The sequence below is a fragment of the Prionailurus viverrinus genome, chromosome A2 (genome assembly GCF_022837055.1).
Source record: "Prionailurus viverrinus isolate Anna chromosome A2, UM_Priviv_1.0, whole genome shotgun sequence".
NCBI classification, from domain to species: Eukaryota; Metazoa; Chordata; class Mammalia; order Carnivora; family Felidae; genus Prionailurus; species Prionailurus viverrinus.
Genome location: NC_062562.1, coordinates 161,319,024 through 161,333,020, shown reverse-complemented (window position 1 = coordinate 161,333,020; position 13,997 = coordinate 161,319,024). Strand labels below are relative to the sequence as shown.

At 40.4% G+C, this 13,997-nt stretch overlaps 1 protein-coding gene across 1 annotated transcript in view; it reads right to left on the bottom strand.

The window, feature by feature from the left end:
• The window catches only part of CNTNAP2 (contactin associated protein 2), a 1,382,613-nt gene that overhangs the window by 633,264 nt on the left and 735,352 nt on the right, over window positions 1–13,997 (bottom strand). The gene's annotated exons all lie outside the window — the stretch shown is intronic.

Sequence of the window (13,997 nt, the reverse complement as noted above, 5' to 3'; positions counted from 1 at the left end):
GCAAGTCTGATAAAATATCCGTATTATTCACTGCTATGTGGGTGGTAATTGTAAAAAGCAATTGATGTGGAAATTTGAGTGAAGGTGTAGGTTACAGATCACCTTAAGGCAGGAAAGAATGGATGAAATTTTGAGTCTATACCCAGTAGACTTAAACTAAGAACAAAAACAAAATGGAGAGCGGGAGAGCAAGAGAGCAAGAGGGACAGAGAGACAGAGAGAGAGGGACAGAGAGAGGAGAAGCTCGGCCATTCAGAGCTGATCAGTTTGAATCAATATAGCCAAGAGCATCTCTTAAATTTTCATCTTAGTTGATTTAACTCAGGTCCTTTTTGCAATCCTGATTTGAGTTTCTGGGTTCATTTTTAATGAACTACCTTCAAATTATGATTTCCTGGCCCGGAAACTAAAGACCTTTTAAATCAATCAGGGTAAGTGTTAAAGAAATAATATAATTCCAAAGCAAGGCACAAGGGCATTGCTTGTAAAAAAAAAAAAAAAAAAAAAAAGAAGAAGAAGAAGAAGAAAAAAAAAAGACATTCTCTAATTCCCTGAATGGAGTCAACCAAGGGGTACTTAAGAGGCAGATTGAAAACATTTCTGTTGGTTCCACAGACCCAGACCAAGAAGCAAAGGCCACAGAACAAGGAGACCGTGCCTCCAGACAATTAGCACTCGATTGCCTATCTTGATTGTTGAGAAAATAGATAAACTGTTACAACATGGTCATGTTTTTGAAATGCATTGTCCATTTTTCCTGGGTCTGCTTTGAATCTACTCCTTCAAGTATATTTTTCAATTAATAGCTTGTAGGAAGGAACTTCTAAGAAATCATCAGACAATTTTTACTCTTATTGCCTGTTTATGATTTGTTTGTTTGCTCCTCTGTGGGGAAAGCAAAACCAAGAAAAGTCAAAATACAAGTGTTACTTAGATGATTGGCAGACTATTTCCTCAGTGTATGATGTTATAGAAACGGATGTTCCTGAAACAAAAACCATAAAAGATCTTTATTATATTTTTGAAAACATTTGTTTCCTTAATGATGTTTTTCGGAGAGCTCTTTCCCTAAATCTTTCAGATAATGGATCACACTGTAAGATGTCACCTCAAGTTATCACACTCATATATCACTCTGCTTTTCCCAGTGAAACTGATAAAAACCGATAAGTCACCAGAGAAGGAATGACATGGTCTCATTAAAAACAGACATACCACAGACTTCTTTTGAAAATTCCTCCAAGGTAGGTACACTAGTTGAAAAGAGGTTTGAAATGTAATTTTCAAACATTTCTATTTAATTATGGGAAGACTCCATATGTAGCATCGCTTGGCCCTATGGTTTTCTGAAGAAATCTTTCAAACGTCTTTGAATTTCTTCTGTAAGATCATTAAGCACATCTCTAATTGAGCTCCTTCCTCAGATTCACTTACGCTATGTAGACTGAATCCTTCCCCACCCCCAGTTATAAGTAGTATAATATATGTGTTTTTAATTGCTCTTTGAATTTCACAATCCAAAATAACCTAAGACTACTTACGAAGATCTAATTAGCACACTTACCTAAATATGCTTTCATGGTTCTGAAGACATGAGAATTAAAACGCAAATTGTAATGTGTACAGGAGAACCAAGGGAGAACAACTTTGACCACACTGTCTGTAGACGTGGGGTCCCCGTGCTCTAAGTGGGCCATCGTTTTGGATCTTGCCCTGAAGAAAGAAGGTAGAGACTTTGTCCATAAGTTAGAAGCCTTCATTCTGTAGTCTCTTATTAAGACAGTATTAACAAAGCTGAGGCCTTTAATGACATATTATTAAAACAGCAAGGACTCAACTCAGACATCCAGCATCTTCCGAGTAATGCCATAAAAGAATCAATAACAAAGAGAAGAACCATTAGGGAGAAAGAAAGTTCACTTACTAGTAGAGTAATTCTAGCTTGATTAATTTGGGGGAAGATCGATCCAATAAGGTTTCTGGTGAAGGTACATCTTAAGAACACTTTCAAAGCCATCTGAGACCATTAGATGTGGGCACAAGACAGCTGGGAGGCAATAAGGACTTCGGGAGGGCCGAGTTTTGATGAGCTTAACTGAAGACTCAAGTATCAGTCCTGGGAAGGTGCATTATACCCAAGAGGAGGATTCAGGGCAAGTTAGAAAGAAACCATCGGTTGGTAGCAAAACCATGACTGGTTATTAATTTTTGGCATGTGTGGCCTATTTAGAAACTCACTAAATTATACCTGTACATTTATTGTTTTAGGTGATAATAGGTTGAAAAAGGAATCTGTGTTGCCCTTGTCCTTGTAAATCTAGCAGGTTTTGGGGAATTATGGATGATAGTAGCTAACAATAAACACTAGTGCTAAGCCCGTCACGGACATTATTTCCATTTAACCCTTGTAACAATCCCATGAGGAAATATCCTTCTAATTGGACAAAATTAGTCTTCAATACAGACATGATTCATGTAACTTTGTCTTTTGTAGCTTCTGCTGTGTGAAGAGGAAACTGAAGTCAATAAAATTACTCGCTGAAAAAAAAAATTAAAAAAAACCAAAACCACACAATATCCTAAAAAGATATCGCAACTGCCATTTATTAGCAAGGCACCGGCTAATTGCTTTATACACATTATGTCACAACACACGCTGTTATCTCACACAATATGTGCGAAGCCAATATCATGATCACCCATGTTTCACAGAGGAGGTCAACTGATATTCTGAAGAATTATGGACATGATGGCATTTCCTCAACCCAAGTGGCAAAGCCAGGCTTCTAACCCAGCTTCGTCTAACTCCAACATCTGCTTTTCCCCCTTTGTCATGGATTCAAATGTAACTCCCCCCCGCCCCACCCAAAGAAACATCCAAGTCCTAACCCCTGATTCCTGTGAGTGTGACCTTATTTGGAAATAGGGTCTTTGCAGATGTAATTAAATGAAGGATCTCAAAATAAAACCACCCTGAACTTCAGACGGACTGTACTTGCAGTGACCATGTCTTTGTAAGAGAAAGAAGACTGGAGACATGTGGAGACACAGAGGGGAAGGCCACGTGAAGACAGAGGCAGAAACTGGAAGGATGCCACTGTAAGCCAGGGGGGGCCTGGAGCCCCCAGTATTGGAAGAGGAAGGAAGGAGTCTCTCCTGGAGCCCTCCGAGGAAGACTGGCGTTGACAATACCTCAAACTTCCAGCCTCTAGAATTGTTAGCGAATAGATTTTTGTTGTTTTAAGCCACCACAGACTTGGTGAACTAACACGCCCCCGGTAAAAGGGCCGATTCCCTAAGTTGAAAGATCTAAGATAAAAAACTGATAGGAAGGAAGGAATAAAGTAGCTCGTTACATGTATTTTTGATAAGAGACACTAAAATCAGAAAAATCTTCAAAGAACGAATTGAATGCTACAGGAACTTTCTCAGCTATCAACTGGAGAATCTAGACTCTACGCAGGGAAACTCTAACCTTACCTTACTTGGGGAAAGAAATCAAGGGACAACCTTTATTTTATGTTGTGATAAGGAATGGATTTTATGTAGAAGCTCCAACTGCCAGTGTAAATTCCTCTGGATCTTATCATGATGAAGATAATTACTTGAACCCTATCGCATTTAAACAACTATGTAAAATACATTTTCTCAGAGATTCTGCCATCCATTATCTCAAAAGACTCAGCAAGGCACATTGAAATACTACTTATATGAATCACTCTCTATAAATAATATTGTACTGTTATACTGCTCTCTCTTTTTTTTTTACAATAGAGAGCTTTCTTTATAAGCAAAAACTCTAATATCACATCTTTTCATTGCCTGCAGCTTTAAACATTTTCAGAAGCAGAAACTATAGTAATAGCAGTTTGCAAATGAAGTGGTTTGAAAATCTTAAACTGCAATTTTCTCCCAAACAAAACAACAACAACTAAAAAAAAAATCTCTAAGGAGAGATGAAATTGTAAACTCTTTTATTTGGTATTCAGATGTTACTGGATATGCTTTCAACAAAAATATTCTCCATTTAAATAGCCTCTATATCTTTCCCCCAAAATTTTTTCTTCCATATTATCTGCCCACAATGAAAATGAGGCTTAGCATCTCACGCTAGCCCAATTATTCAGATGCATTATTCATTTCCTTTCTGCTTATGTATTATTGCACAGCCTGAAATTTCCTTCCGAATTAAAAAAAAAATAATAAAAGTGAATAGTCATCGCTACAATGTATCTCTTGTTTATTAAACCTCCCCCAAGTAGTCAGTGCTGTTAATGACACACTCCTTACCCTGAAGAGTGTTCAAATACATTTTGGCACATATTTTATTATTTTTACCTCATAGGACTTGATGTTTTGGAAAGCTTCTGCTAATGCTCAGGTCACTCAACATGTATTAACAATTGTTTTTTTTTCTTCCTTTAAAAGTCCTGAAGAAGTACAGGGTGGCTTTAATTTCCATCTCTTCAACTACCCCTGATTACTTTTCATTATTTATCGAAACTCACATTCACTTAAAACAGAGTCTCATTTCCATTGGTCTGCATCTGGGGACTTAATAGCCCTGCCTCCAGTCTTGGACATTCTTCCCGTTTGTTCTTTGGAACTGTGATTAGGGCTGCCCCAGGGCTGCCACCGTCACTTTCATTTAGATTCAAGCGGAGGTCAGTGAAGCAGCCCAAGGAACGAGGAGGGACAAGAGGCTACCGTCCTTTCTCAACGGGGTAGCAGAAGAAGGGGATTATTTTCTCTTGTATAGCTAGGGGGCAGCACTCGATAGTGGAGAGGAGGAGCTTTAAATTCATTTCAACTTAATCCAGAGCGTTGATCTGCCCTGTCCATGGATAATTACTTCACTTCTCGGAGTCTCATTTTTTACTTGGCTGAGAAAACAGGAGAAGCATGTTGCAAGGATTAAATAAGATAATGTGTGTAACAGATAGCACAGCACTCAGACCATGGATGACACTCAGCCACATGATGATCACCTTCAATTCGCTCCTGCACACTGCTACAACTTTGACTTGGCTGTCCACAAAAGGAAACACACACTCCCAGAGTGCTTCCCTTAATTTGGAGGACCATGGCCCCTTTTTAATGGTTCTTCATAATATCTGCTATGGTGAATGAACTGAAGACTGGATCGAAAGTTCTGCAAGCAGGTGTAGCCCACAGCCCGGTGTGAGCTCCTACTGTTCCATTGACTTTGGGGCTGTTCCATTTGATTTAGACAGTCTTCCCTTCAGCAGGGACTTAGTCACCGCCAGGGGAGCTCGTACCTGGGAGGAGGGCATAAATCTCGAGGGCAAAGTACTCGGGAGCCCCACAAAAATCTCTGCACTTGAGTCACAAGGAGTACTAGTGTTCTAAATGTTATTTGCTGTTCTAAGGAAACAATTTGGGAGACATTCTACATTGCATCCCATTTTTAGGAATTCAAAATGCTTATTATAAGGTATAAAGTAAATCAACCTAGTTATTTTGACCAGATAACTTTTCTTTTCTTTTTTTTTTTCCCCCTCAGATGATCATACTGTACAGTAATGTGCATAAGACAGAACTTGAAAAATGGAGCCCTCGCATCCATGGATAGAGCTGAAGGACTGTTTTCTCAGCAGTTGTTCTAAGAGCCCCTGCTTCTTCAAGGGCCTCTTAGAGAGGACCTCTGTGCCCACTCTCCCTCCAGCTTCCTCCTTGTCAGTGTTCTGAGGACGAGGAGTTTGTTCCAGATGAGCAGGAGAATTTCAAGAGGCATTCACACACCTGGTATATTAGGACGTGAGCCTCAAGCCTCCTCTTTATGGCGGCTGCCGTGGATTCAAGATTGAGGAGGGGCTGAGACCACATGGAACCAAGAACTCAGGAAAACTAACACTCCAGAATTACTGAAGACTGTTTCAGATCCTTATACATTGGGCAACATGTCTTCCCATGCATTTTATTTACAGGTTACCATCTTCACTACAGTCAGAAGCTATTAATAACAGGGATGACGTCCCAGTGGAGAAAGAAGAATAGGAAAACACTAGTGTCACTTCTAAAAGATGGGATCCAAGCAGAATCAAGAAATTCCCAGATGTCTGGAAGAGAACAGAAGTAGGATCCTAGGTTACCTGCCGTTATTGCTGTTTCCTGAAGAGATGATGAGGGTTAGAAAAGTAGATAAATTCAGGGGCGAGAACATAGTCCATCTAGTCTGTGGTTGGCCTTAGGATTGGATCCAAAGCCTGAGGTAGTGCTGACGTGATAGTCAGAAGGATGACCAAGGCCAATGTATGATGAATTCCGGAAGCGGACAACAGTGATGCTGACGGAAAGCAAAAGAAGTGTTGAATTACCTGAACCCACGGATGGAGACTGGGCATGCCCAGGCACCCAGTGTCCCTCTGTAGAATCACAAGCAGGGAAGCTTCCTTGAGACTGAATGGAGTCACTGTTTCACTAACAGTAAATCTTACCAATAAACTAGTGCCATATTGACCCAAATAAGAAATCTCACACCCAGTGTGGGCAAAGATGTGGGCGGTTGACAGCATATGCTGGGTGGAGGTAAAATATCATTTGACGACGTTCTCCAAAAGCCTTAAAGTAGACAGCCTTTGACACAAACAAGCCCACTTTAGGACTTTATTTTAATAAAATTGATTAATTAAGGACCTAGGCAAAGATATGGTTACAAGACCGATAATTTTAATATTATGATGAAGGTTTTTGATAAAATTGTATGACATTAAAATTTATGCTGCAGAAAGATACTTATTTGCCCTGAAAGCTTTTCAGTGTATTTTTTAAAATTAAGTAACACGAAGCTAAGCATAATCTTATTTTGTGTTATAAAGCAACAACACAGGACAAGTCTAATTGAGTGACACTGGAGATGTTAGTCGTGGTTATCACTGGGTGGTGGACTTCAGGTGGTTTTTAATATCTCAGCTCTGTCTGCTTTTCGAAACTTAATTATTAATAACTTTCTTTTGTTTACCTGAGTTTTATTCTTTTTTCCTACCGTTAACCTAAATCAGTTACTTTTTATTTTTAATTAAAAAAATTTTTTAACGTTTATTTATTTTGGAGACAGAGAGAGACAGAGCATGAACAGGGGAGGGTCAGAGAGAGAGGGAGACACAGAATCTGAAACAGGCTCCGGGCTCTGAGCCGTCAGCGCAGAGCCCGACGCGGGGCTCGAACTCACAGACTATGAGATCATGACCCAAGCTGAAGTTGGACGCTCAACCGACTGAGCCACCCAGGCGCCCCCTAAATCATTTATTTTAAGCAAAAAAATAATGTTTTTAGAAAGAGCTGATCTCACCCATGGGAATGGCTAAAATGACACACTGTGAATGGTCGGCAAGGATATGGAGCAATGCGAACTCTTCTGCGCTGTTGGAATGATGTAAATTGGGTAGAATTACCTTGGGAAACTGGAAGCCTCTACAAAAGTGGGACATACACATATGCTAACTATGACCCCAAATCTAGATAGAAGTCATACGTGTGTGTGTGTGTGTGTGTGTGTGTGTGTGCATCTATAGGCATATGTATATATCAACGTTTATACAAACACACATGAGACTGCAGCAGCAATATTTGGATTACTTCCACACTGGAAATAATGGAAATGTCTACCTACGGTCAAGCAGACCGCAAGTCGTGGTGTACCCACACAGCAAGGAGAATGAGCTATACCACCTTCGACACAGATGCAGCTGCCAAATTAAATATTGAGCAAAGGGGGCTAGATGTGACAGAGGACCTACTGTATTCCTATACAAAGTTCAAAGTCAGGGGAACCCGTTGGTGGTTCCAGAAGTCAGGAGAGTGGTTGTCTGTGGGGACGGAGGTTCGGAAAGGGTTGCCAAGAGGTCTGCTGGGACACAGTGATATTTTACTTCTCGGTCTGCGTCCCGATGACAGAAGTGAATTTGCTTTGTGAAAAGTAATCAAACTTTACACCTTTGATTTTTACACATATCTCTATGGATGTTCCGCTTTAACAAAATGTGACTTACGCAAGAGCTGGTTTCAGGCGGGGGACAGGATTGGGGTTAGAGCTGCGGGCCCCCTGCACCTGCGCAGTGTGGGGGAGGGGCCGGTCACCGACTGATGGCACTGGGTGGAGAGCTACTAGAGGTAGATTCGAATCTGTGGTGTGGGGCTCCGTCTGAGCTGCGTGACAACCGCAAGAGGGGCAGATGAGGCCAGAGATATGGTCAGGGGCCAGGCCGCGAAAGACCCTGGAGAGTCAAGATAAGGATTTTGGTTTTCATTCCAAGTGCAATAGGAAGCCATTTCTATTTACAGCGCAGGTCCAGAGAGATTTCAGAAGAATGCAAGGCCAGGAGCCGCACTGGACTGCTGGAGGGCAAGAGCGGCAGTGAAACCTCAGAATGCTCCAGTTAGTGTTCCGGCTGCAACACATCCTTATCTTGAAGGAGAAAAAAGGCTGAGCTGAATTCTGAGGATCAATCTCACAATTGCGGCAGAAAAACGCAAAAGATGCAGGCAGAGCAAGGCTACACAATCTCGTGACAGATTTTTTTTCCCATTATGTAAGAGCTTTTGCAGACGCAGCGGCAGGTTTAGAAGCTGGTGAAATGTTATTTTGGAATAAAAGAAAATACCTTTCCCTTTATGTTGGCCAGACACCCTGGTTCCTCTTCTCTTCCAAAAAAGGAAAACTCTCAAAAAAAAAAAAAGTTCACTGTCCTTTTGCTGCCATCACAGACAAATGTCTAAATGGGATATTCTCTTCATGCTGGTAGATACCCTAAAATCATTTGGCATTATCCCCTGGACAGAGATGCATTTAATAGGAATGTGATTCTCTTCTTTGGTGATATTCACTTAAAAATAAAAAGGAGGTTTTATAATGACAATCATGGAAATGGAAATAATTAGGTTGTAAAAGAAAATCTCCCAAAGTCCAATAGACAGTTTGCTTTGAAAGAAAAAGACACCAATAACACAAAGTAATTGAAACTAACAATGAGAATGGCAATTTAAAAGCATAAAATTTAAAAATAATGAAAATTTGACTCCGATTAAAATGTGTACCATTATTTGACAACTATAAATGTTAGAATACGCTGAAATATCACTATATTGAGGGAAAATGAGTAAGACGGGTCAAGAGATGTTGTCCAACTCGATTAACACAGCTTTACCTTAAAAAACATTACCCAAACAGGGGCACCTGGGTGGCTCATTCGGTTAAGTGTCTGACTCTTGACTTCGGCTCAGGTCATGATCTCACGGTTCATGAGCTCGAGCCCTGGGTCGGGCTCTGTGCTGACAGCTCGAAGCTCGGAGCCTGCTTCGGATTCTGTGTCTCCTCTCCCTGCCCCTCCCCCACTCGCGCTTTGTCTCTCTCTCCCAAAAATAAATAAAAGTGTTAAAAAAATTAAAAAAAAAATTACCCAGATGTATAAGGATTTTCCCAGAGAGATAAAATTGGAGCTACATCAAAAGAAAATCAATCATTTTATTGATTTCCAGGTATCTAAGACATAAGTACTAATACAAAATATTGTAAGGAATTTGTATAAAACCCATTAGGCTTGACTTCTATAGACCTATAAACAGGCGATTTCTGTTCTCAGAGAATATGGTAAACAATTTCATAATATCCTTAGTGTGCTGGTCATACGAAATACAAACACAGAAGTGACAAAATATGCTAAACCTACATCCTTTCACCATCAGAAATTACCTCATGCTAAACTGACCTTTTTAAAAAATGTTTATTTATTTTTGAGAGAGAGATAGACAGCGTGAGTTGGGGAGGGGCAGAGAGAGAGGAAGATACAGAATCCTAAGCAGGCCCCAGGCTCTGAGCTGTCAACACAGAGCCTGATGCTGGGCTCGAACCCATAAACTGCAAGATCATAACCTGACCCGAAGTTGGACACTTAACAGACTGAGCCACCCAGGCGCCCCTGGACTGACTTTCTTGAACTGATTGCCTCTTAATCCTTAGGTGCAAGATGAACAATTTAGTTGATTAGTCTTGGCTGCGTGTTCTCTGACTTTTGGATACAAACTCAAGAATGGAAAGCACTGGGGTCTCGATAGCCACATTTCTTTGTTTTCACGTTAATTGCTGGGTATATTTCTCAGCCAGAAAATTAAAAAAAGAAAAGAAAAGAAAAGAAACGAAACAGAAGGAAAGAAAGAAAGAAAGAAAGAAAGAAAGAAAGAAAAAAATGTTAATATTTTGGTTTCATCGAGGATAGAAAAGAAAACCTGCTTTTACATTTCTGGCGTCACAACCTCATACGTTGCAGCCAAATGGCAACTCGCACTCTGATCTTTCTCTGACAAGCAGACGTCTCAGGTGCACGGCGACCTCAGAATGCAAGGACTCGGATTATCAGTGTGGTGTCCAAAAGAAAGTACAGATTTTAGCATTCGAAGGGGGTTGTGCACACCAGCTCTGACAGTATGTGAGGGGCACCACGAACATGTTCAAACCCACCAGAACCTCATTTTTCTCCTCTGTATAATACGACTAACAGTTTCTACCTCCCAACATTCTGTAAAGAATAGAGCAGGTAACAAAAGATAACACAAAGTTGCCTAGCAAAGAGTCGACGTTACATAAACGTTATCTTCCTTCCGTCCTTTGTGTGTGCAAAGAAAACTTAACAGTACATCCTATTATTTATCCACGATACCGTCAAAGGAATCACTCTTCTAGATGGACTCCTAGTCATTTGACGCTAGATGACTGTTACTCTTGTGTTTTGTAGACAGTGCATTGATCCATAAGATGAAAGACAGTGTATTCGTTTGCTAGAGCCTCCATAATAAAATTCCACAGACCGGATATCTTAAACAATAGAATTCTCTGCCCTCAGAGTTCTGGAGGCGAGAAGTCCAAGATCAAGATGTATGTTGGCAGTTTTGTGTTTTCCGAGACCTCTCTCCTTGGCTTGTGGACGTCCGTCTTCTTGCCGTGTCTTCACGTGGTCTCTCTGTGCGTCCAAATGGATTCTTCTCATAGGGATGCCAGTCATATTGGATTAGGGCCTGTCCTAACAGCCTTGTTTTAACATAATTACCTCTTTAGTGGCTTCTCTCCAAATGCAGTCACGTTCTAGGGTGCCTCTAGGGCTTCAGTAAATGAATTTGCACAATCATAGGCACACAAATCGCAGTGGGGGTACAGGCATAATTTCAATATTTTCAATTGCTTAAATGATTTTTGTCCTAAGAAGGAGCAAAATGATACTTCAGTAGGGAGGTTTTCTCCTGGAGAGCATTACTTAAGGGCCAGAAATGATGTCTATGGAAGGCAATGTTCAACACTATTATCTGACCCCTAGCCCTTCAAAACATGAGCTTCCCCTCTTCCCCACGTTGTGCTTACTCTGAGTATTTGGAATAGTTCTGGAGTATCAGTTACAACCGATTTGAAAAAAAAAAAAAAAAGTTCTTTCATACCAAATCTCCTCTAGGCAAACAATACCTCTGAGTATCATGTGGACGTTTCAAGAGTTGGCCTGGCCCATGACAGCAGCTGTCCCCTGTGCTTTGGGATGATGCACATTTGCACATGTTACGTGTTTTTCCTTCAGCTAAGGCCAGGGTTCTTAACCTAGCGGCTGTGGGAGTTGGGAGAGTCCATCACCTCTCTGAAATATATGCAAAATGGGTACGTGAACCCACATTATTTCCCTAGGAAGATGCTTTGTGTGTCTCCGCCAGATCATTGAAAGGGTTTCGTGTTCTGTCTTTCAATCATTCGACTAATCCTCATTATAATAATGTTGATTACTATATGCTGGGCACACTTCTGTGTGCTGGTAATACAGTGATGAAGCTAATATCCTTGACCTAAAAACAGGCTTCGGAAGCCCTAATCTAAAGCTTAAAGTAACTGTTATCACTCTTCTCCCTGTATTCCAAAAATGAATAATTACCCTACTTGATTGTTTTACAAATGAATATTTTCCAAGGCATTTATAAGCATTAAGAGGTTTTATGCATTACCATTAAAGAAGTAATTATGGGAAATCATGTTTACTACTTCTAAAATTATATCTCTATATAAAATTATATACATGCATATATACTTATATATAAATTATATATTTGTATATAAATGATAATATAAAAACTTTTCTGTCTTAAGTTATTGCACTGCTATGCATTTCCACTCCCCAAATAAAATGACAAATTTATATTAGCTTAATATTCTGCTAATTCTCAGTGATTCAACAGATTTTGCTACATAGAAAACTGGGCTTTATTTTCATTCTGTACAGAACGTAGCAGAGTGACTTATATTGAGCAGATATTCAGGAGATGTTGGTACAAAGACCAACATTTGGTAAAACGGACACAATTTAAATGACTGGCTGGGTAAATAAACGGACAAGTCCACATGTAGAAATAAAGGGCTTTAAAAACTAGACTGCTTTTGTGGTTATAATTACACACAGTATACAAACTAGTAATTGCAGGATATTGCCTCAGGAGGGAAACACAACTGAGGGCCAGTCCCTACAGGCAGCATGTTCTTGGCCAGGATGCTTTCAGCAACCAAAGACATCTTGAAGATGCCTATTATGGAGCAAGGGAAAGAATAAACTAGACTTTCCTCTCATTGAACCTGTCTCTTAGGTAGACAGAAGCCAAAAACCTGTTCTGGTATTAGGTGTCCCCCTCTCCACAGGACATTCCTTGAACTAAGGGGACTTGGTTTTGCTTTATTCCCCCCATCGTTTTTTTTTTTTGTTTTGTTTTTAATAATGCTGTAGTAACAGTACTATTTCCAGAGTTGCATGCAAGGTCTTTTGAAGCAGGAGCAGTCAATGGGGCAAAAATCACACTCTAGACCTGAATAGTTTTCTTTTTGTAAAAAATTATATCATGAAATTTTTTAAGTTTATTTATTTATTTTGAGAGAGAGAGACAGAGAGAGAGAGAGAGAGAGAGAGAGAGAGAGAGAGAGAGAATGCGTGTACATGTGGAGGTGTGCATGTGGGGAAGAGGCAGAGAGATAGAGGGAGAGAGAGAGAATCCCATGCAGGCTCCACACTATGAGCACGGAGTCTGATGCAGGGCTCCAGCCCCACAAACTGTGAGACGTGACCCAAGCTGAAACCAAGGGTCAGATGCTCAACCGAATGAACCACCCAGGTGGCCCTACATCAGAGGCTTTTTGAGGAATAAAATTAAAAGGTATCACAAATTGCTGGAGTCATGGTGCAATCAACTGGATTTCTTGGCTTGTGATTAAAGTAATAAAAATTTCATTTGATTGTGTTAATTTGCTAGGTGTTCTAGGTGATCAAATGGTAGAGGCCAACAGGCCTATAGATGTTACTGAAATTTTCCAGAACTCTTTTTTTTTTAAATGTAATAACTGCACTAGCCCCAAGCGATAGAAGACACAGAAATAATGAACTATTAAGCTAATGAGTCAGCGCCAATAGGAATTCCTATCACCAAATTCTGAGCGAGCTACGCTCTTCAGGTAAGAAGTGGCCATTACTCACTCGCACTCATACAAGACTACCATCTGCTACTTGATGGTACCACTCGTCTCTTTGCAAAAAAGAAGCCTTTGGGGATGGCGGGCCTGATGTTCTGGGCTAATTATAAGTTAGATAATTGTATCTTGCTTAACTACGTTTCCCAAGTAGTTTTTTCTGAATTTCCTGCCTCACCCCTACACCTTAATTTCATTTCCTCCTCTGACTCTTGCCAAGAGCCGCAACACACTGTTAATCAGCTCCAGGATTCAGGAGCAGATGTAGGGGCTGTGCCATATCCCATCAGTGGGCTCAGTGACTCCTGGGATGTCGTCCTTTAGGCTGTGGTATGGATGCAGAATCTGGACTATGGTTTGTAAAGGACAAAGAGTTTTTAAAGAAGGGAGGGTACTTACTGATCAAAGTGATGTTGCATTTACATTATACAAATCAGATTGGGGGCGTTGCATGTTTAATGAATACTTGGACCGTCTGATTATTAAAGGAAGTAAGTTG